This window comes from Ranitomeya variabilis, chromosome 4 (genome assembly GCF_051348905.1).
Source record: "Ranitomeya variabilis isolate aRanVar5 chromosome 4, aRanVar5.hap1, whole genome shotgun sequence".
Classification (NCBI taxonomy): domain Eukaryota; kingdom Metazoa; phylum Chordata; class Amphibia; order Anura; family Dendrobatidae; genus Ranitomeya; species Ranitomeya variabilis.
Window position 1 is genome coordinate 727,845,911 of NC_135235.1, and position 27,820 is coordinate 727,873,730.

At 50.2% G+C, this 27,820-nt stretch overlaps 1 protein-coding gene across 3 annotated transcripts in view; it reads left to right on the forward strand.

Annotated features, from left to right (window-relative positions):
• LOC143767934 (uncharacterized) overlaps positions 1 to 27,820 on the forward strand; it is a 96,948-nt gene that overhangs the window by 33,902 nt on the left and 35,226 nt on the right. The window lies entirely within an intron of this gene.

Genomic DNA, 27,820 nt, shown 5'->3' on the forward strand with positions numbered 1-27,820 from the left:
ATAAATCACATACTCATCTCTCGTCGCTTCACTGCCGCCGCTTCGTTCCCCGTCCTCTGCAGTGATTGTTCAGGCAGAGGGTGGCGCGCAGACACTAATCACGTCACTCCGCCCTCTGACCTGAGCATTACTGCAGAGGACGGAACGCAGCGGTGGAACGGGGAGCAGGTGAATATCATGCACTGCGTTATACTCACCTGCTCCTGGCGCGGTGCAGTCCCTGGTTCTCCGGCGCCGGCAGCTTCTTCCTGTAGTGAGCGGTCACATGGTACTTCTCATTACAGTAATGAATATGCGGCTCCACCCCTATGGGAGTCCATATTCATTACTGTAATGAACGGTACCATGTGACCGCTCACTACAGGAAGAAGCTGCTGATGCCGGGTAACCAGGGACTGCGCCAGGAGCAGGTATTAGACAGCTGCTGCTCCCACTCCCCTGCCGACCCCTGGGTATGACTCGAGTATATACGGTATATGTTTTATACTTAGAATCATAGTTTCAGTTATATTCCATTGGTCCTCGTGTTTCCATATGCAAATGAGAATAAGGATGATCTCTCTACACTGTGACATCCATTCAAATATTTGTAGACTGTTATTAAGTCTCCTCTTAGCCTTTTTTTTTGCAAAATAAACATTCCCAAATCCAACCCCTTCGCGACATGCTCCATACTAGTACCTCTGCAGGAGGTGCTATTGTGCCCGGGGCAGTATTAGTACAGTGCCGCGAATACCGCGGCCTCACGGTGAGGGCCGCGGCGATCGCGTGTGGGTGTCAGCTGTATGTGACAGCTGACACACGGCAGCAATGCCCACGATCGGTGCTATACCGATCATGGGCGTTTAACCCCTTTGATGCCTCTGTCAGTAGTGACAGCGGCATAGAGCAGAGGTCCCCAACCTTTTTTGCACCAGGGACCGGCTTTAAGCCAGACCAGTTTTCCATGGCCCGGTGGGGGTGGGGCAGGGGCGGGGCTTTGGTCATATGGGGGTGGGGTTATGGAGGGATGGAGCTTAGTGCATACTTATCATATAATTATGACATTTATAATGAGAATGTGATTCAACTTACCATAGGTTCAGGAATGAGTGGGAGCACCATGCTTGTTTCCCTGGTGCTCTGCACCATTATTGCCCCATAGCTGTGCCATACAGTGCTCTGCACCGTTCATAATTGCCCCATAGCTGTGCCATATAGTGCTCTGCACCGTTCATAATTGCCCCATAGCTGTGCCATATAGTGCTCTGCACCGTTCATAATTGCCCCATAGCTGTGCCATATAGTGCTCTGCATCATTATTGCCCCATAGCTGTGCCATACAGTGCTCTGCACCATTATTGCCCCATAGCTGTGCCATACAGTGCTCTGCACCATTATTGCCCCATAGCTGTGCCATACAGTGCTCTGCACCATTATTGCCCCATAGCTGTGCCATACAGTGCTCTGCACCATTATTGCCCCATAGCTGTGCCATATAGTGCTCTGCACCATTATTGCCCCATAGCTGTGCCATACAGTGCTCTGCACTGTTTATTATTGCCCCATAGCTGTGCCATATAGTGCTCTGCACCATTATTGCCCCATAGCTGTGCCATATAGTGCTCTGCACCATTATTGCCCCATAGCTGTGCCATACAGTGCTCTGCACCATTATTGCCCCATAGCTGTGCCATACAGTGCTCTGCACCATTATTGCCCCATAGCTGTGCCATACAGTGCTCTGCACCATTATTGCCCCATAGCTGTGCCATATAGTGCTCTGCACCATTATTGCCCCATAGCTGTGCCATACAGTGCTCTGCACTGTTTATTATTGCCCCATAGCTGTGCCATATAGTGCTCTGCACCATTATTGCCCCATAGCTGTGCCATATAGTGCTCTGCACCATTATTGCCCCATAGCTGTGCCATACAGTGCTCTGCACCATTATTGCCCCATAGCTGTGCCATACAGTGCTCTGCACCATTATTGCCCCATAGCTGTGCCATATAGTGCTCTGCACCATTATTGCCCCATAGCTGTGCCATATAGTGCTCTGCACCATTATTGCCCCATAGCTGTGCCATATAGTGCTCTGCACCATTATTGCCCCATAGCTGTGCCATACAGTGCTCTGCACTGTTTATTATTGCCCCATAGCTGTGCCATATAGTGCTCTGCACCATTATTGCCCCATAGCTGTGCCATATAGTGCTCTGCACCATTATTGCCCCATAGCTGTGCCATACAGTGCTCTGCACCATTATTGCCCCATAGCTGTGCCATACAGTGCTCTGCACCATTATTGCCCCATAGCTGTGCCATATAGTGCTCTGCACCATTATTGCCCCATAGCTGTGCCATACAGTGCTCTGCACTGTTTATTATTGCCCCATAGCTGTGCCATATAGTGCTCTGCACCATTATTGCCCCATAGCTGTGCTGCTGCTGCTGCAATAAAAATAATAAAACACATACTCACCTCTCTTGAAGCTCCTCGGCGCCATCTTCCCGGCGTCTCCTGAGTCCCTGCACTGACTGATCAGGCAGAGGGCAGCGCGCACACTATATGCGTCATCGCGCCCTCTGCCTGCAGTCAGTGAGGAGAGAGAGACACCGGGAAGATGGAGACAGCGGCGCCCGGCGTGTGGAACCAGGACAGGTGAATATGAGATACTTACCTGCTCCCGGCGTCCCGCTCCTTCCCCCGGACAGCTGGTCTTCGGTGCCGCAGCCTCTTCCTCTGTCAGCGGTCACCGGCACCGCTGATTAGAGAAATGAATTATGCGGCTCCGCCCCTATGGGAGGTGGAGCAGCCTATTCATTTCTCTAATGAGCGGTCCCACGTGACCGCTGAACAGGGGAAGAGCTGCGGCGCCGCGGACCGGCTGAAAAACCCCAACGGCCCGGTCCCGGTCCGCGGACCGGCGGTTGGGGACCTCTGGCATAGAGAAGCATCGCAAAGGGAGGGGGCTCCCTGCGTACATCCCTCAGAACAATGCGATGCGATCGCATTGTCCTGAGGGTCTCCATGGGGACCCCAGCACCAAGAAGGCCGAGGGTTTCTTCCAGGTCCTGCAGGGAGGTGGCTTGCAGGACCTGAGAAGCCTCTTTCACTGCCTGACAGATCACTGATCTGATACTCTGCAATGCTAAGTTTCAAATCAGATCACTCAATCCACATAAAAAGCAAGTCCCCAATCAGATGTGTCATCTGTTAACGGAAATATAGGGGGCTTCTATGTTAGTAGTACAAAGGCTCTGGAAAAGCAAAATGGCTCCTGACCCGCCAAAAGAAATTCAGCAAATCTTCCCCTCCCAAACCAAATGCCCCCTCCCTTCTGAGCCCTAGTGTGCCTAAACAACATATAGCACCCACCTGTTTGGACTGTAATATGGTGCTACTTCCCTTCTTAGCTTTGCACTGTGCCTCAAAAGTAGTTTTCGACCACATATGGGTATGGGTAAACTCAGGAGAAATTGCAAAGCAAACTTTTGTGTCCATTTTCTCCTTTTGCCCTTGTGAAAATACAAAATTTGTAGCTAAAAAAGATTTTTTTTGTCGGAAAAATTAGATTTTTTTTAATTTTTACAGCTTACCGTATTTTTCGGACTACATGACGCACTTTTTCCCCCCCAAAAAAGGGGGGAAAATGGGGGGTGCGTCTAATAGTCGCAATGCAGGCTTACCGTGGCGTCAGAGGTGCGGTGGCAGAGGTGCGGCGGCAGAGGTGTGGCAGCAGAGGAACGGAGATGAGGAGGCGCAGTGAGCGGGGTCCCTTTTCCCGGTGAGGTGAGGCAGCAGAGCCGGGTGAATCCTGATGTTATCGGTGGGCGCGGCCATCTTCCTGAGGCCGTGCGTTCGCAGATGGAGCTCTGCTGCCCGGGGCTTCAGGAAAATGGCCGCGGGATGCCGCGCGTGCGCAGATGGGGATCGCGGCGGCCATTTTCCTGAAGCCCCGGGCAGCAGAGCTCCATCTGCGAACGCGCGGCCTCAGGAAGATGGCCGCGCCCACCGTTATCAACAGGATTCACCCGGCTCTGCTGCATTACCGGGCTGCTGCATCACCTCACCGGGACTTTGGACTCTGTATACTCCATCCTTTTGCTTCCCAGGATGGGTGCAGCAAGGTTCAGGAAGGATCTCGTGGGCACATGGACTGGAGATGATGGAGGTAGTGGTGTACATTGTGAAGCGAGTATTCCACAGGCGCTCAGATGTCTGAGTCCTTGCCGCTTCCCGGCGCTCCTCAGCACCGCATGGCACGGCCGGCTCTCCGCCTCCAGCAGGGCTCGCAGCAGTACAGAGGCGCTTTTCCCCCAGTGTTCGGTCATGGCGGCCGTGTCTCGGTAGCGGAGCTCCTCACTTATTACCGGCTTCTGAAATAATTATTGCGCTGAGGAGCGCCGGGAAGCGGCAAGGACTCAGACATCTGAGCTCCTGTGGAATACTCGCTTCACAATGTACACCACTACCTCCATCATCTCCAGTCCATGTGCCCACGAGATCCTTCCATCACCTCACCGGGGAAAGGGACCCCTCTCACGCCATACCTCTCACTGTGCCTCCTCATCCCAGCACCTCTGTCGGTAACCACTGCTGCCACCCTCCCATGGACACCAGGCCGTGGCGTCACCCACCTAAGCAGGAAGGGACCCTGCTCAGGTGAACGCCGTACCGCATCACCCCACCTCTGCCGCAACCATGCCTCCTGTGACCCTGCTCTGCCACCACCAGCCCTCAGGTAAGATACTGTAAATTCGGACAATAAGACGGACCCCCATCTTATAAAAAATATTTTTTTCTGCAATTTTCACCCCAAATTTGGGGTGCGTCTTATAGTCCGAAAAATACGGTAATATTATAAACGTCTGTGAAGCACCTGGGGGTTCCAGGTGCTCAATACACATCTGGATAAGGTCCCAAAGGGGTCTAGTTTCCAAAATGGTGTCACATGTGGGGGTTTCCACTGTTTAGGCACATCAGGGGCTCTTCAAACGGGACATGGCATCTGCTAATTCCATCAAATTTTGCATTCACAAAATCAAATGGCGCTCCTTCCCTTCCAAGCCCTGCCGTGCGCCTAAACAGTGGTTTTCCTCCACATATGGGGTATCGGCGTACTCAGGAGAAATGGCACAACAAATTTTATGGAGCAATTTCTCTTGTTACCCTTATGAAAATGCAAAAGGAGCTAAAAAAGATTTATTTGGGAAAAATGTGATTTGGTTTTTTTTTATTTCCACGCTATAAACTTCTGTGAAGTTCCCTAAGGGGTCTGGTTTCCAAAATGTTGTCACATGTGGGGGTTTCTACTGTTTAGGTGCGTCAGGGCCCAGGGGCTGGCTGGCAAATTTTAGCCTGGGGGCAAGCACAATGCAGTGGCCCACTGTGACGCGGACCGTGGCCCATCTCAAGGCTTGGGTCTCCAGTAGTAGCACTTGAGTATAGCACATGTGTGACAGAGGTACACCTTCTAACAACCCATTTCATAAAAATGGTTGAGGAACAATAAATACTTATCAATAGAAAAAATGCTCTGTTAGTGTATCACCACCGATAACGCAAGTAAGTGCTCAATTAACAAATGTATTTCTCTCATTTGCTTCACATCAGCGTATCAGCCAGGGGTCCTCAGCATACCATAACATTGCTGTTAGCGCAAATCCTGCCTTTCTGCAGGTCCCGCTCTCTGAACCCTCGGCACGCTATACCACCACCGTCAGTACATGCTAATACTAATTTTATTAAATTATCGGTAGTGGTTGTAGTAGTGCCTGTACAACCAGCCGATATTTCAGCCTCATATTTTTATTTTGGGGAAGAAAAAAAAAATATACAAAAATACATGACAGCAGATATAACAGGTATGTCTTTAAAGCACCACTACAGCATTTTTGTTCAGCTATCGAGTAGCACTTTAAATGTAAGCCCTCTGCCCCTGTCTTATTCTCACCCTGTAGTAGCTCCATCCTTTTTCAGTAGTTTGCCAGTCCCGTGGCACCATCTTGTGCCCATAACTTCTGACTGGCCAGTTACGTCACAAGCTCCCAATGTATCTCTAGGAGAGCCAGAACGATGCCAGAGTGAGTCTCTCAGAAATGTATTGAGTTGTGACCTCCGATACACTCCATGAAACACTGGATCTGCCAGAAGGTCACAAAGGAGCCCAATGGGAGCAACACTGGAAACAGATGATGATGGCAGAGGGTGAGTATAAAGCAGGGAGCAGGAGACTTACATTTAGAGCACCACTCCAGCACTGAAGAAAAACAAATTGCTAGAGCGGTGCTTTAAACACCGAGAATTCTCATACAGTTAGCAAAGATGTCATCAGAGCTGAACTTTCACGAATAATTTCCAGCACTTGAAACTGAACTAGTTCCAAGAGATCTCGCTCCTCAGACATGATCATAAAGGCTTCAAGCAGGTCTTGTCCCATTGTAACCCACAGTCCTGTCTTCATGAGTTTAAGCTTGCTGAATGCTCTTTCACATGCAACTTGTGAGAAAGATGGAGTCAGTAAGTGCTCATATGCCACAGTCAGAGTCTCATAGGCAGCTGTAGAGATTGTACTTCATGAGTAATCGGTGACAGCAGAGGAAGCAATTTTTACATGACTTGCATTTAATTTTCACAACGTCTGTAGGTACACCCCATTCACCTCCATCTCCTCCATATTCTTCTGTAGCTGCAGTTGTTTTTTCTGGTTCATCCAAGTGCACCATCAACTTAGGAAAGAGGTTTGCAAAACTAGTTCTGAGCTCACTAATAAGAGCTTCCTCATTAACTTTTGATAATTCAGAGATTCTTGTTAGGTTGCCTTCCTTGAGTAGGTTGGGGTCATTTTGAATATTTTCAAAAAATTTTGGCTGCAAAAATTGAGTATCAATTATCAACTGTTTATTTTCTGAAAATCTTTCAGTGAGGCTTGTCAAAATCTGATCTAAAATTGGCCTGTATACTTCCACACGAAAACGTTGTGTTTGACCAGCCGGCCGTTCATCAACCGAGCTTTCACCTGCCATTCTTTTCTTTCTGCCAGTCTTCTTCACTTGGATCTCTAGTTCAATCTCCAAGAATGAAATAATATCACGACTCGATATTAGATCATTCATTGTTAATGCAAACTGTGTATCAGTTTCTTTAATATGTTCACATGTTATCTTCTTAAGCTGGTCAATCGCATTTTCAATCATTGCCCATGCTACCATAAAGTCAAGGCTACTTTTCTGCAAATATTTTGAAACAGGCCCGATAACTTCAAAAATAGGAAGAAACACGTGTGCTGTTAAGGCTAGGTTAATGCAGCCCATTCAACACATGCGTTAAACGGGCTGCATTAACACAAGTGGCGAAATTCGATTGCGCTAGCGCAGATAGAGCTAGCAGATGCTCTATCAGCGCTAGGAGTGATGGACCCGGAAACGCTGCAGCCCGCGTCTCAGGGTCCATCACACAATGACGGCATATCGCTAGCGCAAGCCCATTTTGGGCGTGCGCTACCGATGCCCCCGAAATAGAGTTTAATGGCAGTGTTAACGGACTGCGTTACACTGTGTTATGCCACGGTGTAACACAATCCGTCTAACGGACTGCCTGGATGCAATGTGAACCTAGCCTAAAATGGTCTTGAACTCGCACAGCTTTTCATACCGGGATGCAGCCTCAGATGCAGTTCTTGAATCACAGTTGTGCATTTGTGAGATTAAAAATAAAACCTCAATGGCATCCAGAAAAAGAGATTGCTTCTCCCCAAATAGCCAATTAAGTTCCTTCTCCTTTGCCCACCATCTTGTTTCTCCAATTTTCTGTAATCTTAAAAGTTTTTCATGACCGTGGCGTTTTTGAAGTTGTTCTCCCCAAATGTTCATTCGCTTGTGTGAATCTCCAATAAAGGATGCCATGCGAATTAACAGCCCAAAACATTTTTTTGCCTCAAGGACCTCCCAACAATCGGAGATACAGAGATTGAGGATGTGACTGTAGCACCAGATGTAAATAGTCAGGCACTTCTTTAGCAATCTGTGCTCGTAAGCCTACATATGAACTTCACATATTTGCTGCACCATCAAATGATTCTTCAGCGATCTTATGGTAGTCAAGTCCAAGTACTTTGAAGTTAGCCATTAAGGCTATGTGCACACGTAGGAAATGTGGTGCAGAATTTTCTGCACTAAATCTGCATCTGCAGATTTGATGCAGTTTCTGTGCAGTTTCTGCGCAGATTCTATGCAGTTTCTGTGCAGTTTCTATGCAGATTCTATGCAGTTTCTGCACAGTTTCTGTGCAGTTTCTGTGCAGTTTCTGTGCAGTTTCTATGCAGTTTCTGTGCAGTTTCTGTGCAGTACAATGTAAATCAATGGGAAAAAAAAAAGCTGTGCACATGGTGCAGAAAAATCTGCAGCAGAAACGCTGCAGAACTGCACAAAAGAAGCGACGTGCACTTCTTTGAAATCTGCAGCGTTTCTGCGCAGATTTTTCTGCACCATGTGCACAGCTTTTTTTTTTCCCATTGATTTACATTGTACTGTAAATCACAGTGCAGTTCTGCAGCATTTCTGCAGCAGAAAAATCTGCTGCAGTTCTGCACCAATTCTGCACTAAATCTGCATCGTGTGCACATACCCCTAAGGCCATGTTCACACTTTGCGGGTTCCTCTGCGGGTTAATCCCGCAGCGGAATTGAAAATCTGCAGGGCAAAACCGCTGCGGTTATCCCTGCAGATTTATCGCGGTTTGTTCCGCGGTTTCCGCTGCGGGATTACTGCTGTACTATTGATGCTGCATATGCATCAATATGCAGCATCAATAGTAATGTAAAAAATAATAAAAATTGGTTATACTCACCCTCTGACGTCGCGATCTCCCCGGCGCTGCAAGCGGCTGTGCCGACAAGGACCTTCGTGACGTCACGGTCATGTGACCGCGGCGTCATCACGGTCATGTGACCGCGACGTCACCACAGGTCCTGTTCGGCACAGCAACTGAGACCGGACGCCGCGGGCAGCGCTGAGAGGTGAGTATAGCATGATTTTTTATTTTAATTATTTTTTTTACACCCAAATATGGTTCCCAGGGCCTGGAGGAGAGTCTCCTCTCCTCCACCCCGGGTACCATCGGCACATTATCCGCTTAACTTCCCGCAACGTGGGCACAGCCCCATGCGGGATGTTAGCGGTTCAATGCATTTCTATGGGTGCAGAATCGCTGCGATTCTGCACCAAGAAGTGACATGGTCCTTTTTTTTTCTGCAGAAAATCCGCGCGGATTTTCCACAGAAAAAAAGGATCGTCGGCACAGCGGGTTTTGTTTTCCATTAGGTTACATTGTACTGTAACCTACATGGAAAAAGGATGCGGACCCGCAGCTGCAAAACAGCTGCGGGTCCGCAGTAAAACCCGCAGCGTGTGAACATAGCCTAACAGTTCATGAAATCCTCGACCAGACGCATCTTTTACTGGAAGAACAGAAATGAGTCGTTCCTGAATCTCTTCATTTTTCACATACCTTAAGAGACCTGTTGCTTGATCTACAATCCCTGCATCTTGAGTGGAATCAACTTGGATGCTAAATCTCTTTTATTCAGTCGTCATGACAGCACTAACGAGAGAGGGGATCCGCCCTTCAGGGACAGGAAACCTACAGTGATAAAAGGGCGGCACCTCTCTCCCGCATCAGTTGGTTTCCTGTCCCTGACAGGGGACTCTACAGAGGCCTTTAGAAGAAAGGCGAAGAAGGAAGTTTTGACCCAGGTCCGACTCACCGATCCTGGAGGCGGGATGGCCCCTTCCCTGGTGTTGATCGCGACGCTGGAAGTGCCGCACCACAGGGGGCTGTGGGGGTAGGCAGCAGCACGGCAGGAGCAGCCTTCAGGGGGAGTGCTGTCTCGAGCGGTGTCCCATCGCCAGGTACAGGTAAGTACTATGTGGGAGGCCCTCCTGAACTGCGAACGCCGTCGGTAATTTAGGTGCTCCTCTGGTGGTGGTCCCCTTGGCGGGCACATCGCATCGGCGGCATGAAAGAGAACGGTGACCTTGCGGCCGGCTCTGGTGTACGGCAGCGCTAGCGCTTCCCCTCTGGCACCGGCGTTCTAGGCGGCACAGGCGCTGCGTTCGGCGTCCCGGAAGCGGCGCACCGGAGGTGACGCGTGTGAAGGGGCCGGGCTTAGTGCGGCGGCATTCGATGACGCTCGGCGCATGCGCAGTGCGTCTCACCGGTGAAAAAAACATGGCTGCGCCCGTCGGTCTCCCCTGAATAGACGGCGTGGGGTTTTTTCGTTTGGAAGTTGCGGCGGTGCTTCCTGGCTGACAGTGTGAGTGCCATTGGCGGGGGTCTCGGGAGAAGGAGGGGCCTCCCACAGGCCGTGTTGTACCAGGCAGTTCACCAGGATTGGCCGGCTGTCCCCCATCTGGGGGAGGTACCTTTAGGGGGCCGGCTTCTTAATGATTCAGTGGTGGCTTCCTCATGCTTCATATCCATTGTTACAATGGAGTCTCAGGAGCAGGATCCGTTGCCTTCTGAGCAACAGTGTCAACCCCTGGAGAAGCCCCATGCAGCAAACACCCAGCGACGTTCTAGTGGTCGTCCTGGAGGTAGAGCTGATCAATCTTCTAAAGCCGGAAAGTCCTCAAACCGGATGGATATTGCTTCGGTGGAGAGGGTCCCCCCGCAATCTTCGGTACCACTCAGACACTATAGGGGTAAGTGATCCTCGTGAAAGTTCACTTAGTGATTGTGTCTCCCCTTATTTCCCTTTCTTACATCAGGGAAAAAAGCGGTCCTCTAAGTCCAAGCACAAGGAATGTGCAGAATGTGGTATTCCTCTCCCAGACGAATACGTTAAAAAACTATGTGGTCCGTGTATCCAGCGTCTAATAGCGGAGGAGACACCAGATTTCACTACTAGTCTAAGACAAATTGTTAGACAAGAGATTAGAAGTTCTTCAAGATCTCAATCTCATAGTAGGGGGTCTAAAATAATAGACCCTGGATCCCCAAGTTCACGTGAGGACAGTGACTTAGGAGATCTAAAGTCAGAAGCTTCTCACACATCGGTATCCTCCTCGGACACTGAGTACGGACATTTTTGTTTTTGTTTTGACCGGATAGACCGCCTCGTAAAAGCGGTAAATAACACAATTGGAATTGAGCAGACGCCGCCAGAAAAATCCATGCAAGATGTCATGTTCAAAGGTCTGGACCGTAAATCCCGCAGATGCTTTCCGGTGGTAGAGAAAGTTAGCGCCCTAATTTCCAGATAATGGAAAAAAACGGAAAGGAAAGGTTCTCTTCCTCCATCCTTTAAACGGAAGTATCCATTCGAAGAGTCCGCATCGGCGACGTGGGATAAAGCCCCGAAGCTCGATGCAGCTGTAGCAAAGGCTTCCAAGAAATCCTCTCTACCGTTTGAGGATCTGGGAACTTTAAAAGACCCACTGGACAGGAGGGCAGATGTGTTTCTCAAGGGAGCCTGGGAAACTTCAGCAGGGGCTCTTAGACCATCGATTGCTGCCACCTGCACAGCACGCTCTATGATGGTGTGGTTGGATAGCCTGGAGGATCAGCTAAAAAACAAAACCCCGAGAGACGAAATGTTATCCACCCTCTCTATGATTCAGGGCGCTGCGGCGTATCTGGCTGATGCTTCAGCGGACTCGGCCAAGTTGGCAGCCAGGTCGGCCGCTCTTTCTAATTCAGCCCGTAGAGCAATCTGGCTGAAATGTTGGCAATGCAACATTCCGTGCGAAGGGGCGCACTTATTCGGTCCAGTGTTAGACGAATTATTGGAAAAAGCGGGGGATAGTAAGAAACGTTTTCCCTACCTTGGTAGACCCACTTACAGGCGTGGCACTAATAGGAGGTGGTTTGACCGAACAAGATCAAATAGAGATAAACCCAGATATGACGCCAATAAAAAGAAAGGTAGAGGCTATATGTTTAATTTCTTTCGAGACAACAGGAAGCCACAATGACTGGCGGACCGGGTAGGAGGCAGGCTTCTAGCCTTCTATCCGGAGTGGTGCAATATCTCCAATAGCCCGTGGGTCCTAAATATTGTTGAAGTTGGGCTAAAATTTGACTTTCAGATCATGCCTAAGGACAGATTTCTTATAACACCGATACGTTCTTCTCCCGCAGAACAGCTGGCGTTAGAGACCGAGGTCCAGGATCTCCAACAGAAAGGCGTTTTGGTGGAGGTTCCTGAAGTACAAAGGGGTAAAGGATTCTATTCTCCCCTCTTTTTGATTAAAAAACCGGATAATACCTTTCGCACAATCATAAACCTTAAGGGCCTAAATAGGTTTTTGTGGATCCCGTCATTTAAAATGGAGTCGGTCAAAACCGCAATAAAGTTATTGTTTGACAGGTGTTTTATGGTCGTCTTAGATCTTAAAGACGCATATTATCATGTCCCCATACACGTAGACCACCAGCGTTATTTAAGAGTTGCAGTCCTTTTAGGGGAATCAGTCAAACACTTCCAGTACAGAGCACTTCCCTTTGGTGTTGCAGTGGCCCCTCGGGTGTTCACGAAGATAATGGTAGAGGTTATGGCACATCTCCATGAGCAAGATATTCTCATAGTTCCATATCTGTATGACCTATTAATAATAGGAAATTCTGAATCACACTGCACGTCCCAACTACACAAAGTAATTGCAGCCTTGCAAAGGTTGGGGTGGATAATTAATTTTAAAAAATCGCGGTTGCAGCCTCTAGAGGTTCAAGAATTCCTGGGTCTCATATTGGACTCAAGGTTACAGGAATGCCGTCTACCTGTCGTTAAGTTGGAAAAAATCCAACAACAGATACTTAGAGTGATTAATAATCCGTTAATAACATTGAGGGGAGCAATGTCACTGTTAGGCTCACTCACGTCTTGTATCCCGGCAGTACTTTGGGCCCAGTACCACACCAGAGTCCTACAGTGGGAGGTTTTGTACAACACTCGTCTGTTGGGGGGTCGCTTGGATAGTTCTTTTTCCTTGTCTGATTCCACTATTCAGTCCTTACGTTGGTGGTTACACACTCCAAACCTACGTAATGGGGTTCCCTGGATAAACCACATATCGCGAGTAATAACCACAGATGCTAGTCCCACGGGATGGGGGGCGCATATGGGCGAATTGTGGGTCCAGGGGGTCTGGTCACACTCCGAACAGAATATGTCATCTAACCTTAAAGAATTATTAGCCGTAGAGCGAGCTCTGAGCCATTTCCTTATATCCTTGCAGGGCCATCACGTCAGGCTATTCTCAGACAATCAGGTAACTGTAGCTTACATTAACCACCAAGGGGGAACCCGATCGAGATCTTTAATGGAGGTATCGGGTCGTATCTTACAGATAGCCGAAAATCATCTACGGTCGCTCACTTCACTGCATATAAAAGGGAAACACAACGTCGTAGCCGACTTTCTAAGTCGCAGGAAGCTCGGGCAAGGAGATTGGGTACTCAATCAGGTCATCTTCGATCAGATCACCCATCGTTGGGGGTGCCCACAGATAGACCTCTTCGCCAACAAAGAAAACAAAAAATGTCGTCGGTTTTGTTCCCTAAACCCCAGAGACAATCCGGAGGCGGTGGATGCCCTCCTAATTCCTTGGCACTTCAAAATAGCCTACGCCTTTCCCCCGTTGAACTTGATCCCGATTGTTCTGAGGAAAATTCGGGAGGACAAAGCTCATGTAATTCTGATAGCGCCGTTCTGGCCCAAGAGGCCGTAGTTTCCTTGGCTGAGGAAAATGTCCATTTCTCAACCGTGGATTCTCCCAGAGCTCCCAGACCTCCTTTCACAGGGTCCAATTCTCCATCCACGAGTGGCCAGTTTACACCTGACGGCGTGGGATTTGAAGGGTCATTACTAAAGAAAAAGGGATTCTCAGACGGACTCATTAACACTCTATTAAAGAGCAGAAAAAATTCCACGACAAACATTTATGTTAGAATCTGGAGAAAATTCATGTCGGTTTCAGGATCAGTGATGGGTCAGAAAGCTAATATTCCTAAAATCTTGGAGTTCCTGCAAAAAGGTCTAGAGATGGGGCTAGCTACAAGCACCCTTAGGGTCCAGGTGTCAGCCTTAGGTGCATTGTATAATTGTGGGTTAGCTAAAAATTATTGGATTGCTCGTTTTATTAAAGCGGCAGCTAGGTCAAGACCCATCGTTAAGAAAAGACTAGCCCCATGGGACTTAAACCTGGTCCTCTCAGCGTTAACGGAACCCCCCTTTGAGCCTTTAGAATCTACTTCTATAAAAATTTTGTCCTTAAAAACAGCTCTTTTGATTGCTCTTACGTCTGCAAGGAGAGTTAGTGATTTACAGGCCCTCTCTAGATTGACTCCATATATGCAGATTAGGGAAGATAGGGTAGTATTAAGAACTGATCCCCTTTATCTTCCAAAGGTAGCGTCAAAATTCCACAGGCTTCAGGAAATAAATCTCCCCACTTTTTGTCCTAATCCTAAAAACCAAAAGGAACTCAAACTCCATACGTTGGATGTCAAAAGATGCCTCCTCAAATATATATCTTTAACAGATCCCTGGAAAAAAGATAATTCCTTGTTTATATCATATCAGGGAGTCAGAAAAGGGTTTAGAGTATCCAAAAACACCTTAGGTAGATGGATTAGGGAGGCAATTTCTTTGGCTTATTCAGCAGGTGGCCTAGAAGTCCCGGAAGGCGTAAGGCCTCATTCCACTCGGGCCATGGCAACTTCCTGGGCGGAGAGATCGGAGGTGTCGATTGAGGACATATGTAAGGCGGCCACATGGTCATCTCCATCTACTTTCTTTAATCATTATAGATTAGATCTTGGTGGCTCCAGCGATCTCACATTTGGTAGAAGGGTGCTGGAAGCAGTAGTCCCTCCCTAATACTCTTTCTCTGTAATTCTCTCGTTAGTGCTGTCATGACGACTGAATAAATACTCAAGCTACTTACCAGGTAGCGGTGTTTTTCAGGAGTCCATGACAGCACTCCTATATTCCCTCCCTTTTTCCACTGGTATGGCTTTCACCACAATAAGTATATTTTTATATATATATAAATTTTCTAAAATTTTAGTCACAAGGTGAATTGTGTTAGATACTTATGTGTTACTAATCAATGGAGGTCCTCTCATGCTCTGTAATCCAACTGATGCGGGAGAGAGGTGCCGCCCTTTTATCTCTGTAGGTTTCCTGTCCCTGAAGGGCGGATCCCCTCTCTCGTTAGTGCTGTCACGGACTCCTGAAAAACACCGCTACCTGGTAAGTAGCTTGAGTATTTCACCAATTCCACAAACTATGGCTTGTTTTACTCAATGACCCACTGCCATAACAACTTTATTAGCGGTCTCGTATGATAAAAAGTCACTAAACTTCCACGACAAACTGCAATTTTCCCGGCTTTTCCTCGTTTTTCTTTTTTCACTCTCTTGAATACTTTTTTCAAGTTGATTTTTTAATGGTACGTCATAATGGGATAACAGTAAGATCATTTCCAAAAAATGACCATGGTTAATTTCACTATTGTTAAGGTTGTAGAGTGACTGGTTGGTTCCATGGGCACGAAATGGCAAGCCTTGCTTCCCTAATAGTTTTATCACATCAAAAATGCGTTTCATGGCTTCAGTATTCTGAAGTACTTCCTTCTTTCATTTTGAAGCTTGAACTGGGTTTATTAACATGTCGATGGTTTTGTTTTTCTTTGCTATGAGTTATGCATTAGCGGCATCACAATCAGGGCCGTATTTAGAGTTTCTGCTGCCCTAGGCACTTTTAGCGCTGCCTCCCCCATTGGTGAGTATGACACTATCGGCAGTGACTTTGGCAAGAATCGCTGATGTGAAAGTCGCCTTTTGCAGCAGATCAGGCAGTTTTTTCACATCTGCCGCGTAACGGATCACTTACGGCAACACTGCGTTTGCCTTCATTCATTCCCTATTGGATTTGCAGCACTTGCTGTGATCTGGCAAATGCGGTACCATACCTCCCAACTTTTGAAGGGAAAGAGGTATAAAGATAAATTTTAGGCCACGTCTCTGACCACACCCATTTCACAACTAGTCACACCCATATCCAAGTCCCAACCAAACCCATTTAGCACTGCTGATCACACTGTTTCATATACAATAATTATAACCAAAAAAAAACATGGCCACACAATGCTCCATAATGTATAATGGCCACGCATGATGCTCCATACTGTATAATGACCCCACATGATGTTCAATACTGTATAATGGCCCCACATGATGCTCAATACTGTATAATGGCCACACATGATGCTCCATACTGTATAATGGCCACACATGATGCTCCATACTGTATAATGACCGCACATGATGCTCCATACTGTATAATGGCCGCACATGATGCTCCATACTGTACAATGGCCGCACATGATGCTCCATACTGTATAATGGCCGCACATGATGCTCCATACTGTAATGGCCGCACATGATGCTCCATACTGTATAATGACCCCACATGATGTTCAATACTGAATAATGACCCCACATGATGCTCAATAGTGTATAATGACCCCACATGATGCTCAATAGTGTATAATGCCCCCCTCCCATCTTGTATGCATGGCTCATCTTCCTCCCATCCCATATGCATGGCTCATATTCTCCCCTCCTCCTGTATGCATGGCTTATAATCCCCCCCACCTCTTGTATGCATGACTCATATACCCCCCTATGCGTGGCTCATCTCTCCACCCCCCCCCCCCCGTATGCGTGGCTCATCTCTCCACCCCCCACCCCGTATGCATGGCTCATCTCTCCATTTCTCGGAGGTGAAAAAAAAAATACCTTGCCCAGGTGCCGCTCCCCGCCCTAGGCACGTGCCCTCGAGTGCCTAGTGGCAAATACGGCCCTGATCCCCAATGGCTGTTTGATAATTCATGTTTTATAACAGCTTGGTGGCAGTGTCTAAAATTTGTAGAGTATTACAGCAAGGTAATTGTAGAGGTCACAAAACTTTAAAATATAACCTGTATTAGATCCCACTAAAATACCGTTGGGTATAAATATCCAGTCGGTCTTTAAATAACGATAAATACCAAAAGTAACACCAAACATAAATCAAACCGTTTTAAAATTTCCACGTAACAACCCTCCTATCAAAACAGAATGGGGTGTCTGTCACAATCACTTCCAAGTTATGCTCTATCATGCAAAAAGGCCCACTGGCCAAACAACACTTTAGTGGCTATAAGGCCCCAAACAATACCTCTATATCTATAATATAACGCTGGGAGCGTCACTCTGTCCGAAGCCTCTATAGACTGCGCAAGCGCCGGCGCAGTCTGGACCGCACAGAGCGACGCTCCCAGGAGATCGCGGTATGCGTAAGCGCTGAACGCACACCGCGATCTCCACCGGACAAGCAGGGACGAGCCACAGGAGGGTGAGTATACTTACCTGACCCGTTCCACCGACGCGCTTCCGGGCCGTGACTGTCCCCCTGCTCCCGGAATCGGCGCCTGCGCAGTCCGCGCTTTCCGGCGCCATTTTCTTGAAGACACTGCAATGGCGCCGGAAAGCGCGGACTGCGCAGGCGCCGACTCCGGGAGCAGGACAGCCGCACAGCCGCCGCGCCCAGCACAGCCACGCACAGCCGCCCACAGCAACGCACAGCCGCCGCACCCAGCACAGCCGACCATAGCCGCCCACAGCCACGCACAGGCGCCCACAGCCACGCACAGCCGCCGCACCCAGCACAGCTGCCCACAACCACGAACAGCCACCCATAGCCACGCACAGCCGCCGCACCCAGCACAGCCGCCGCACCCAGCACAGCCACGCACAGCCGCCGCACCCAGCACAGCCGCCGCACCCAGCACAGCCGACCACAGCCGCCGCACCCAGCACAGCCGCCGCACCCAGCACAGCCGACCACAGCCACGCACAGCCGCCGCACCCAGCACAGCCGCCGCACCCAGCACAGCCGACCACAGCCACGCACAGCCGCCGCACCCAGCACAGCCGCCGCACCCAGCACAGCCGACCACAGCCACGCACAGCCGCCGCACCCAGCACAGCCGCCGCACCCAGCACAGCCGACCACAGCCACGCACAGCCGCCGCACCCAGCACAGCCGCCGCACCCAGCACAGCCGACCACAGCCACGCACAGCCGCCGCACCCAGCACAGCCGCCGCACCCAGCACAGCCGCCCACAGCCACGCACAGCCGCCGCACCCAGCACAGCCGCCCACAGCCACGCACAGCCGCCCACAGCCACGCACAGCCGCCGCACCCAGCACAGCCGACCACAGCCGCCGCACCCAGCACAGCCGCCCACAGCAACGCACAGCCGCCCACAGCCACGCACAGCCGCACCCAGCACAGCCGCCCACAGCCACGCACAGCCGCCGCCCACAGCAACGCACAGCCGCCGCACCCAGCACAGCCGACCACAGCCGCCGCACCCAGCACAGCCGCCCACAGCAACGCACAGCCGCCGCACCCAGCACAGCCGACCACAGCCGCCGCACCCAGCACAGCCGCCCACAGCCACGCACAGCCGCCGCACCCAGCACAGCCGCCCACAGCCACGCACAGCCGCCGCACCCAGCACAGCCGCCGCACCCAGCACAGCCGCCGCACCCAGCACAGCCGCCCACAGCCACGCACAGCCGCCGCACCCAGCACAGCCGCCCACAGCCACGCACAGCCGCCGCACCCAGCAGAGCCGACCACAGCCGCCGCACCCAGCACAGCCGCCCACAGCCACGCACAGCCGCACCCAGCACAGCCGACCACAGCCACGCACAGCCGCCGCACCCAGCACAGCCGCCCACAGCAACGCACAGCCGCCGCACCCAGCACAGCCGACCACAGCCGCCGCACCCAGCACAGCCGCCCACAGCCACGCACAGCCGCCCACAGCCACGCACAGCCGCACCCAGCACAGCCGCCCACAGCCACGCACAGCCGCCGCACCCAGCACAGCCACGCACAGCCGCCCACAGCCACGCACAGCCGCCGCACCCAGCACAGCCGACCACAGCCGCCGCACCCAGCACAGCCGCCCACAGCAACGCACAGCCACGCACAGCCGCACCCAGCACAGCCGACCACAGCCACGCACAGCCGCCGCACCCAGCACAGCCGCCCACAGCAACGCACAGCCGCCGCACCCAGCACAGCCACGCACAGCCGCCCACAGCAACGCACAGCCGCCGCACCCAGCACAGCCGACCACAGCCGCCGCACCCAGCACAGCCGCCCACAGCCACGCACAGCCGCCCACAGCCACGCACAGCCGCACCCAGCACAGCCGACCACAGCCACGCACAGCCGCCGCACCCAGCACACCCGCCCACAGCCACGTACAGCCACCCATAGCCACGCACAGCCGCCGCACCCAGCACAGCCGACCACAGCCGCCGCACCCAGCACAGCCGCCCACAGCCACGCACAGCCCACAGCCACGCACAGCCGCCGCACCCAGCACAGCCACCCACAGCCGCCGCACCCAGCACAGCCGCCGCACCCAGCACAGCCACGCACAGCCGCCTACAGCCACGCACAGCCGCCGCACCCAGCACAGCCGCCCACAGCCACGCACAGCCGCCGCACCCAGCACAGCCGCCGCACCCAGCACAGCCGCCCACAGCCACGCACAGCCCACAGCCACCCACAGCCGCCGCACCCAGCACAGCCGCCGCACCCAGCACATCCGCCGCACCCAGCACAGCCGCCACAGCCGCCTACAGCCACGCACAGCCGCCGCACCCAGCACAGCCGCCCACAGCCACGCACAGCCGCCGCACCCAGCACAGCCGCCGCACCCAGCACAGCCGCCCACAGCCACGCACAGCCGCCCACAGCCACGCACAGCCGCACCCAGCACAGCTGACCACAGCCACGCACAGCCGTCGCACCCAGCACAGCCGCCCACAGCCACGTACAGCCACCCATAGCCACGCACAGCCGCCGCACCCAGCACAGCCGCCGCACCCAGCACAGCCGCCCACAGCCACGCACAGCCCACAGCCACGCACAGCCGCCGCACCCAGCACAGCCGCCGCACCCAGCACATCCGCCGCACCCAGCACAGCCATGCACAGCCGCCACAGCCACGCACAGCCGCCTACAGCCACGCACAGCCGCCGCACCCAGCACAGCCTCCCACAGCCACGCACAGCCGCCCACAGCCACGGACAGCCGCCGCACCCAGCACAGCCGCCGCACCCAGCACAGCCGCCCACAGCCACGCACAGCCGCCGCACCCAGCACAGCCACGCACAGCCGCCCACAGCCGCCGCACCCAGCACAGCCGCCCACAGCCACGCACAACCGCTGCACCCAGCACAGCCACCCACATCCGCCGCACCCAGCACATCCGCCGCACCCAGCACATCCGCCGCACCCAGCACAGCCGCCGCACCCAGCACAGCCACGCACAGCCGCCACAGCCACGCACAGCCTCCGCACCCAGCACAGCCGCCCACAGCCACACACAGCCGCCTACAGCCACGGACAGCCGCCGCACCCAGCACAGCCACCGCACCCAGCACAGCCGCCGCACCCAGCACAGCCGCCCACAGCCACGCACAGCCGCCGCACCCAGCACAGCCACGCACAGCCGCCTACAGCCACGCACAGCCGCTGCACCCAGCACAGCCACCGCACCCAGCACAGCCGTCCACAGCTGCCGCACCCAGCACAGCCGCCCGCACCCAGCACAGCCACGTCACATACAGCCGCCCGCACTCAGCACAGCCACATACAGCCGCCCGCACTCAGCACAGCCGCCCGCACTGATGGGGGCGCAGGATGGAGCAGCACGTGATAGGATGGGGGCGCAGGATGGGAGCACATGACAGGATGGGGATGAGGATGGAGCAGCACATGACACGGTGGAGTGGCACATGACAGGATGGGGGCGCAGGATGGAGCAGCACATGACACAGTGGAGCAGCACATGACAGGATGGGGGCGCAGGATGGAGCAGCACATGACACGGTGGAGCAGCACATGACAGGATGGGGATGCAGGATGGAGCAGCACATGACACGGTGGAGCAGCACATGACAGGATGGGGCGCAGGATGGAGCAGCACATGACACAGTGGAGCAGCACATGACAGGATGGGGGCACAGGATGGAGCAGCATATGACAGGATGGGAGCAGCACATACCAGGATGGAGACCATATTCCAATATAAATGCTCGCCACCCGGGCGTAGAACGGGTTCAATAGCTAGTTATTATATAAGTAACAGCGCGGCCAGTAACTGGCCAGTTTGCTCACAACAGAGGAGCTATGGATTCCGCGCTTTCATTCCCCACGATATATTAAACGGCTTGTCTCCCCTGAAGAACGGAGCCAAGGGAAACGCGTCGGGAGCCATTTTTTGGGGGGATGCTATAACTGGGGCTCTCCATTTGTCCTAAAAGAATCGGGGTATTGTATGGATGTCCTCTTAAAGAAAGCCTCCCCCGGAATTCACGGACATTTTTGGAACCCTATAGATACCTTCAATGCAAAACAAGAGTACAGCAACGCTGGGTGAGATCGTTCTGTTACTTATATAATAATATAGAGGTATTGTTTGGGGCCTTATAGCCACTAAAGTGTTGTTTGGCCAGTGGGCCTTTTTGCATGATAGAGCATAACTTGGAATTTATTGTGACAAACACCCCATTATGTTTTGATAGGATGGTTGTTACGTGGAAATTTTAAAACGGTTTGATTTATGTTTGGTGTTACTTTTGGTATTTATCGTTATTTAAAGACCGACTGGATATTTATACCCAACGGTATTTTAGTGGGATCTAATAAAGGTTATATTTTAAAGTTTTGTGACCTCTACAATTACCTTGCTGTAATACACTGAATTTTTGATCGGTAAAGTTTTGATTTTTGTTAAAATTTGTAGAGCCATCAGTAAAAGGTGAAGCAGCATTTGAAAAGCCAATGCATATGCTGCAGAAAAAGGCTTCAATTTTTCGATTTATCACCTTCAAGATTAGCCAAGAGCGCACAACATGATCTCCATTTTGTTTCCTCCGATAATAGAAATCTGCCTCCTTAAATGGGATGTGGTTTACTATTAAACATTTGAAAACCATAAATCGTTAAAGCAATATGGACATGGTGACATTTGATTGGTCTTCAAACTGCCAAAAGCTCCATCATTTTTAGTGGATAATGAAAATGATCATACATTTAGGTGCGACTTAAAGATATTCGAGCAGAAACCAGATGAACTTAATATGCTCAAGAAAATCCATGAACTCAAAGTAAAACATCGTGCAAAGATTGGGTGCTGTACGTTCACGCTTACAGCCACTACCATTATTGTTAGAATAATATTTGTAGTATCTTTCTTTAACATTGTGATTATGTTAAAGCATGCTATATCATATCCCTCTTAAGGTGCAGTTAGAGGGCCATATACAGTAAGTTGGACTGAAATTTGCCCACAATGTTACCATGGCCCGCAGCTCTCTGGAGCCGGGCACGACAGCTGCATATGTATCTGTATATTGTGGACAGATTTCAATCCGACTTATATGGCCCTTTGACTGCACACTTATGGTTACTGTAGAAGACTCAAAAAGTCTCATGCCAGAGAGTTATGTGGACCAATAGACTTACTGTTGAACCCATACAATGCTCTATGAACTCGGCTCTTGCAGGAGCTAGGCATTTCAGAGCATTCTTTTGACTAATCGGGGAACCCCAATGACTGGAAGCACAAAAGCCTTTGTTTGTATATGATTGATACTTTTTAAACATTTTAAGCCATAATTTAAGGAAATACATAAAGTAACAAGTAATTTATGTTAAAAACAAGTAAGAGTGACTGCATGTAGCCCTACGACCTACTGCCATTTTTAACCTGTCAGCTTGTTTTGCCGCTATAAGAAGCGGCCACTGATTTTCAGGGCTTATCTACAGCATTCTAGAATGCCATAGATAAGCCCATGATGTGACCTGCAAGATAAGAAAAATACATTTAATTATACTTGTCATGAACCGGGGGTGTTTGGTTGTGTAACGGTTCACAGCATGCTGCCAACAATATGCCACGAATCCCAGCAATATGTCAGGGATCCCGGGGAGAATACCTTTGTCGTCCCCACCTCTCACACCAATTTGTCACGCATTGGTGTGGTTTGGTTGCCCCCTGGTTCCTTCTGAAGGGGATTTATTTATATCCCACTCCCCAATTCCCGGTTTGGAACTTGCAGCTTTCCGGCACCCCCTTTACCTTCAGGTCAGATTAGGTACTGCACCTAGGGTAATTCGTCGCCAGAAAGGCTGCCTGCTATGTACTGGCTATTGGGCTCACTGCAGCCAGGGCGATTTAACTACTCCCACTCAGGCGGGAACAATAATTAACAACGCCGCCGTGGCTACAAAGCTTCCCAAATGCACAGAACAAAGTATGCTGCCACCAGCTCCGATTTTCACAAGGATTATCGGGTCCGGAGCCAACCCAAATCAGTAGCGTAATTCACTTCAGAGGAAGCAACAGTTCGTTTATAGAGCAGAAGACAAACTAGTAAATTATATATTTACCTCCATAAAAAGGTAGGCAGTGTTTACAAAGTATTAAAAAGATACAGTATTATAAAGAAGACAATTCATGTGTGCATTACAGATTACAAATAAAATAGGATTAACAATGAAAAGAGAACACTTACAGGTCGTTCAGATCATTTCATATTATCATGGCAGCCGTGTGCTCAGGAGATACCGTATTTTCTGCTGTATAAGACGACTGGGTGTATAAGACGACCCCCAACTTTTCCATATAAAATATGGAATTTGGGATATACTCGCCGTATAAGACGTGGGTCATCTTATACGCTCAGTCATCTTATACGGCGTGTGCGGATGGTTCCCAGGATCTGGAGGAGAGGAGACTCTCCTTCGGGCCCTGGGATCCATATACATGTAAAAAAAAAAGAATAAAAATAAAAAATATGCATATACTCACCCTCCGACGGCCTCTGGCTCTCAGCGGTGCAAGCGGCAGCCTCCGTTCCTAAGAATGCATTGAGCGTAGGACCTGCGATGACGTCGCGGTAACACGACCGGTCACGTGACCGCGACGTCATCGCAGGTCCTACGCTCAATGCATTCTTAGGAACGGAGGCTGCCGCTTGCACTGCTGAGAGCCAGAAGTCGTCGGAGGGTGAGTATATGCATATTTTTTATTTTTATTCTTTTTTTTTTACATGAATATGGATCCCAGGGCCTGAAGGAGAGTCTCCTCTCCTTCTAACCCTGGGAACCATCCAGGATCGCTCCCTGCGCACGCCGTACCCGGCGTATAAGACGACCCCCGACTTTTGAGATGATTTTCAGGGGTTAAAAAGGCGTCTTATATTCCGGAAAATACGGTACATCCAGGTACATTAGAACAGCTTTGCCGGGCTGTTAGCTCGTTTCCTGGGCCAAGACTAACTCACAACTCAGCAGGAATAAGATCTATGCCCTCTTGTCGTGACATCACTAAGTGGGCTGAGTAACGACATGCATTCCTCTTCTACTATTTTACATCTCTGAGCCTCCAGACACAGACATTCCTGGGTTAGTAAGGGATGGGGAACAAGTGGCTGTAGGAGATTGGTCCAGTGATTCTAGTGAGGGTTTTGAATTACACATACAAGCAGCAGGCAGAGAGAGAAAAAGGGGGGTCGGAATAGCCCACAGCGTGTGTTGTCAGCTTTAAGGGACTTAGCAGAGCTCACAATACACAATCAGATACCTCATGTTCCTGACAGGTTGCCCCAGTTCTTTCTTCAGGGATTTACCTTTATTGTCCCCACATCTCACACCAATGTGTCACGAATTGGTGTGGTTTGGTTGCCCCCTGGTTCCTACTGAAGGGGATTTATTTATATCCCACTCCCCAATTCCCGATTTGGAACTTGCAGCTCCCTGGCGCCCCCCTTACCCTCAGGTCAGTCAGGGAACTGCAACTAGGATAATTATTTGCCAGAAAGGCTGCCTTGCTATGTACTGGCTATTGGGCACACTGCAGCAAGGGCAATATAACTAGTCCCGCTCAGGCAGGAACTATAATTATCAAACGCCGTCCGTCCCTGCCAGTTTTGCCCAACCAGCTCAGAATGCTTTGCTGCCACCAGCTGCTATTACTATGATTAATAACGGGTCAGGAGCCAACCCAATCAGTAGCGTGATTTACTTTAGAGTACGTTGGGGGTAAGCAGGGGTGTAAGTACAACAGGTGCAGGAGTTGCAATCACACCCAGGCCCTGGAGCCTAGGGGGCCCTCAAAGTCCCTTTGGCCTATAGAAAAAGACTATTGCTATTAAAGATTTAAAATATTTGGGGCCCCGTTGGAGCTTTCACATGGAGGCCAGCGAGTTTCAAGTTACGCCACTGGGGGTACGTTTTAGAACAAGGAGAACAAGACTAGTAGATATTATAGCTTTTACTCCAAAAAGATGAGGCAGTGTTTGCAAAAAGTATAAAAAATATTACGAGATGAGACAATTATAGTATGCACAAAACAATTACAAAATAAAAGGGATTAAAGTTGAAAAAAACACTTACAGTTCTCTCATATCATGGCAGCTTATGTGGCTGGGGGGAAGGAGGACACATCCCAATGCATCAGAGCAGATTCGAACAAAGTCCAGCTCACCATAATCGACATCCTTGAAGACTCGGAGCACGGAGCCACTGTGTCAGGGCGTAACAAATCAAAGCAGAAATTAGGAATCCAGCTCAACGAGGTGGTGAAAAAAACTTCTTTCTTTATTCACTCGAAAATATATTCAGTGGAGGATAAAAACATCAGCGATTACAAAAGATAAAATGCGATATCAATGTGTTTCTGGTGACCAAGCACCCTTAATCATGATTAAGGGTGCTTGGTCACCAGAAACGCGTTGATATCGCATTTTATTTTTTGTAATCGCTGATGTTTTTATCCTCCACTGAATATATTTTCGAGTGAATAAAGAAAGAAGTTTTTTTTTCACCACCTCGTTGAGCTGGATTCCTCATTTCTTCTTTGATCACAGCAGATTGCAGAGTTTCTTTTAGCTGACTTCCTGGCCAAAAGACACGCCTAAAATGAGGCTGAATTTCATACCCTTGGCTCGTTACATCACTGAGGGACTGGATACTCCCCTTTTTTTGAAAGTTATGAAATATGGCTATTAGCCATAATTCCTGGGGGAGAAGCCCGTAGAAGGAAGACAAAACTATCATTTTTCTCAGCATGAAAGGGATGTTCAATTAAGTCTAAACATGATTTGACTATATGCCTCGGTTAAGTCGTAATCCACTACTTGGATTCTGCCGGTACGGGAAATTAGGAAACGCACTGGTGTGTAGCTCTATCGTTGCACATCCCAAATATGTAACTTTCACACCTATACCACTACTTGGGGTTGAGTTATTCCATCTTGAATAACTCTCATACACAAATGGAAGCACATGGCTTCAAACAAAGAACTGGTTTCTGCTAACCAACACATTCTTGAGGGAGGGGGGAATGAGTGGTATAGAATTACACAGAGTGAGAAGGAGAGCTTTCTAGGCAGTGAGAAGGAGGAGCTGTGGAGGGGAACCACAGCTGCAGCATGTGTACACAGACCTAATGGATGTAGCAGAGCTCAGTGTGCGTTATAATCTAGAATCAAATACGTCATATTTCCTGACAATACTCACCCGGGGGGCGGTCCGGTTCGATGGGTGTCGCGGGTCCGGATCCGGCGCCTCCCATCTTATGATTGCCGTCCTCTTGCTTGCTTAATGGTTCTTGGCATCGCATGCCTGCGCAGGAGTACTTACCTGCTCTGTTGAGGACAGAGGAAAGTACTGCCGTGCGCATTTGCCGGGAAAGGTCAGAGAAGCCCAGCGCCTGTGCACTGCAGTACTTTGCTTTGCTGTCAACAGGGCAGATAAGTATTCCTGGCCAGGAGTGTGATGCCAAGAACCATGAAGCAAGCAGGAGGGCTGCAATCATAGAAGATGGGAGGTGCCGTACCTGTGACACCCATTGGACCTGATGCATCCTCTCCGGGTGAGTATAATAAAACTTTTTTTTTTTCTCTTTCAGGTGGGATCGGGGGCTTACGTGCAGCATTATAGAATGCTGTAGATAAGCCCTGAAAGGCAGTGGCCATATCTTATATCAGCCAAAACAACTGACAGGTTCCCTTTAAAAAAGATGATATAACTTGGCATTTTTTTATTTATATTTTAAATGCCACACTTACAAAAGGACAGTAGATACCTGTCTTATAACCAGCTGATAAGAAATCAGGGTTGCCAATTTGATATTTTTTATTCTATCTGAATAACTTAATCAAAAGTCATAGACTTTTTTTGGCAGACAAATTGAAAACCGTAATGAATAAAGTATATCAGTTATTTCTATCTACAGCTTTGATATTATTGAAGACATTAGCAACATGCACTGTACCGTATATACTCGAGTATAGCCGAGAATTTCAGCCCATTTATTTAGGCTGAAATTGCCCCTCTCAGCTTATATTTGAGTCACACCCAGGGGTCGGTAGGGGAGGCGGAGCAGCAGCTGTGTAATAATACTCACCTGCTCCTGGTGCGGTCCCTGCAGATCCCTGGTTCCCCAGCGCCGGCAGCTTCTTCCTGTATTAAGCGGTCACATGGTACCGCTCATTGCAGTAATGAATATGGAACCGACTCCACTCCCATAGGGGTGGGGTCGCATATTCATTACTGTAATGAGCGGTACCATGTGAACGCTCAATACAGGAAGAAGCTGCCGGGCCCAGGGGAACCAGGGACCGCTCCAGGAGCAGGTGAGTATAACGCAGTGCGCGATATTCACCTGCTCCCCGTTCCACCGCCGCC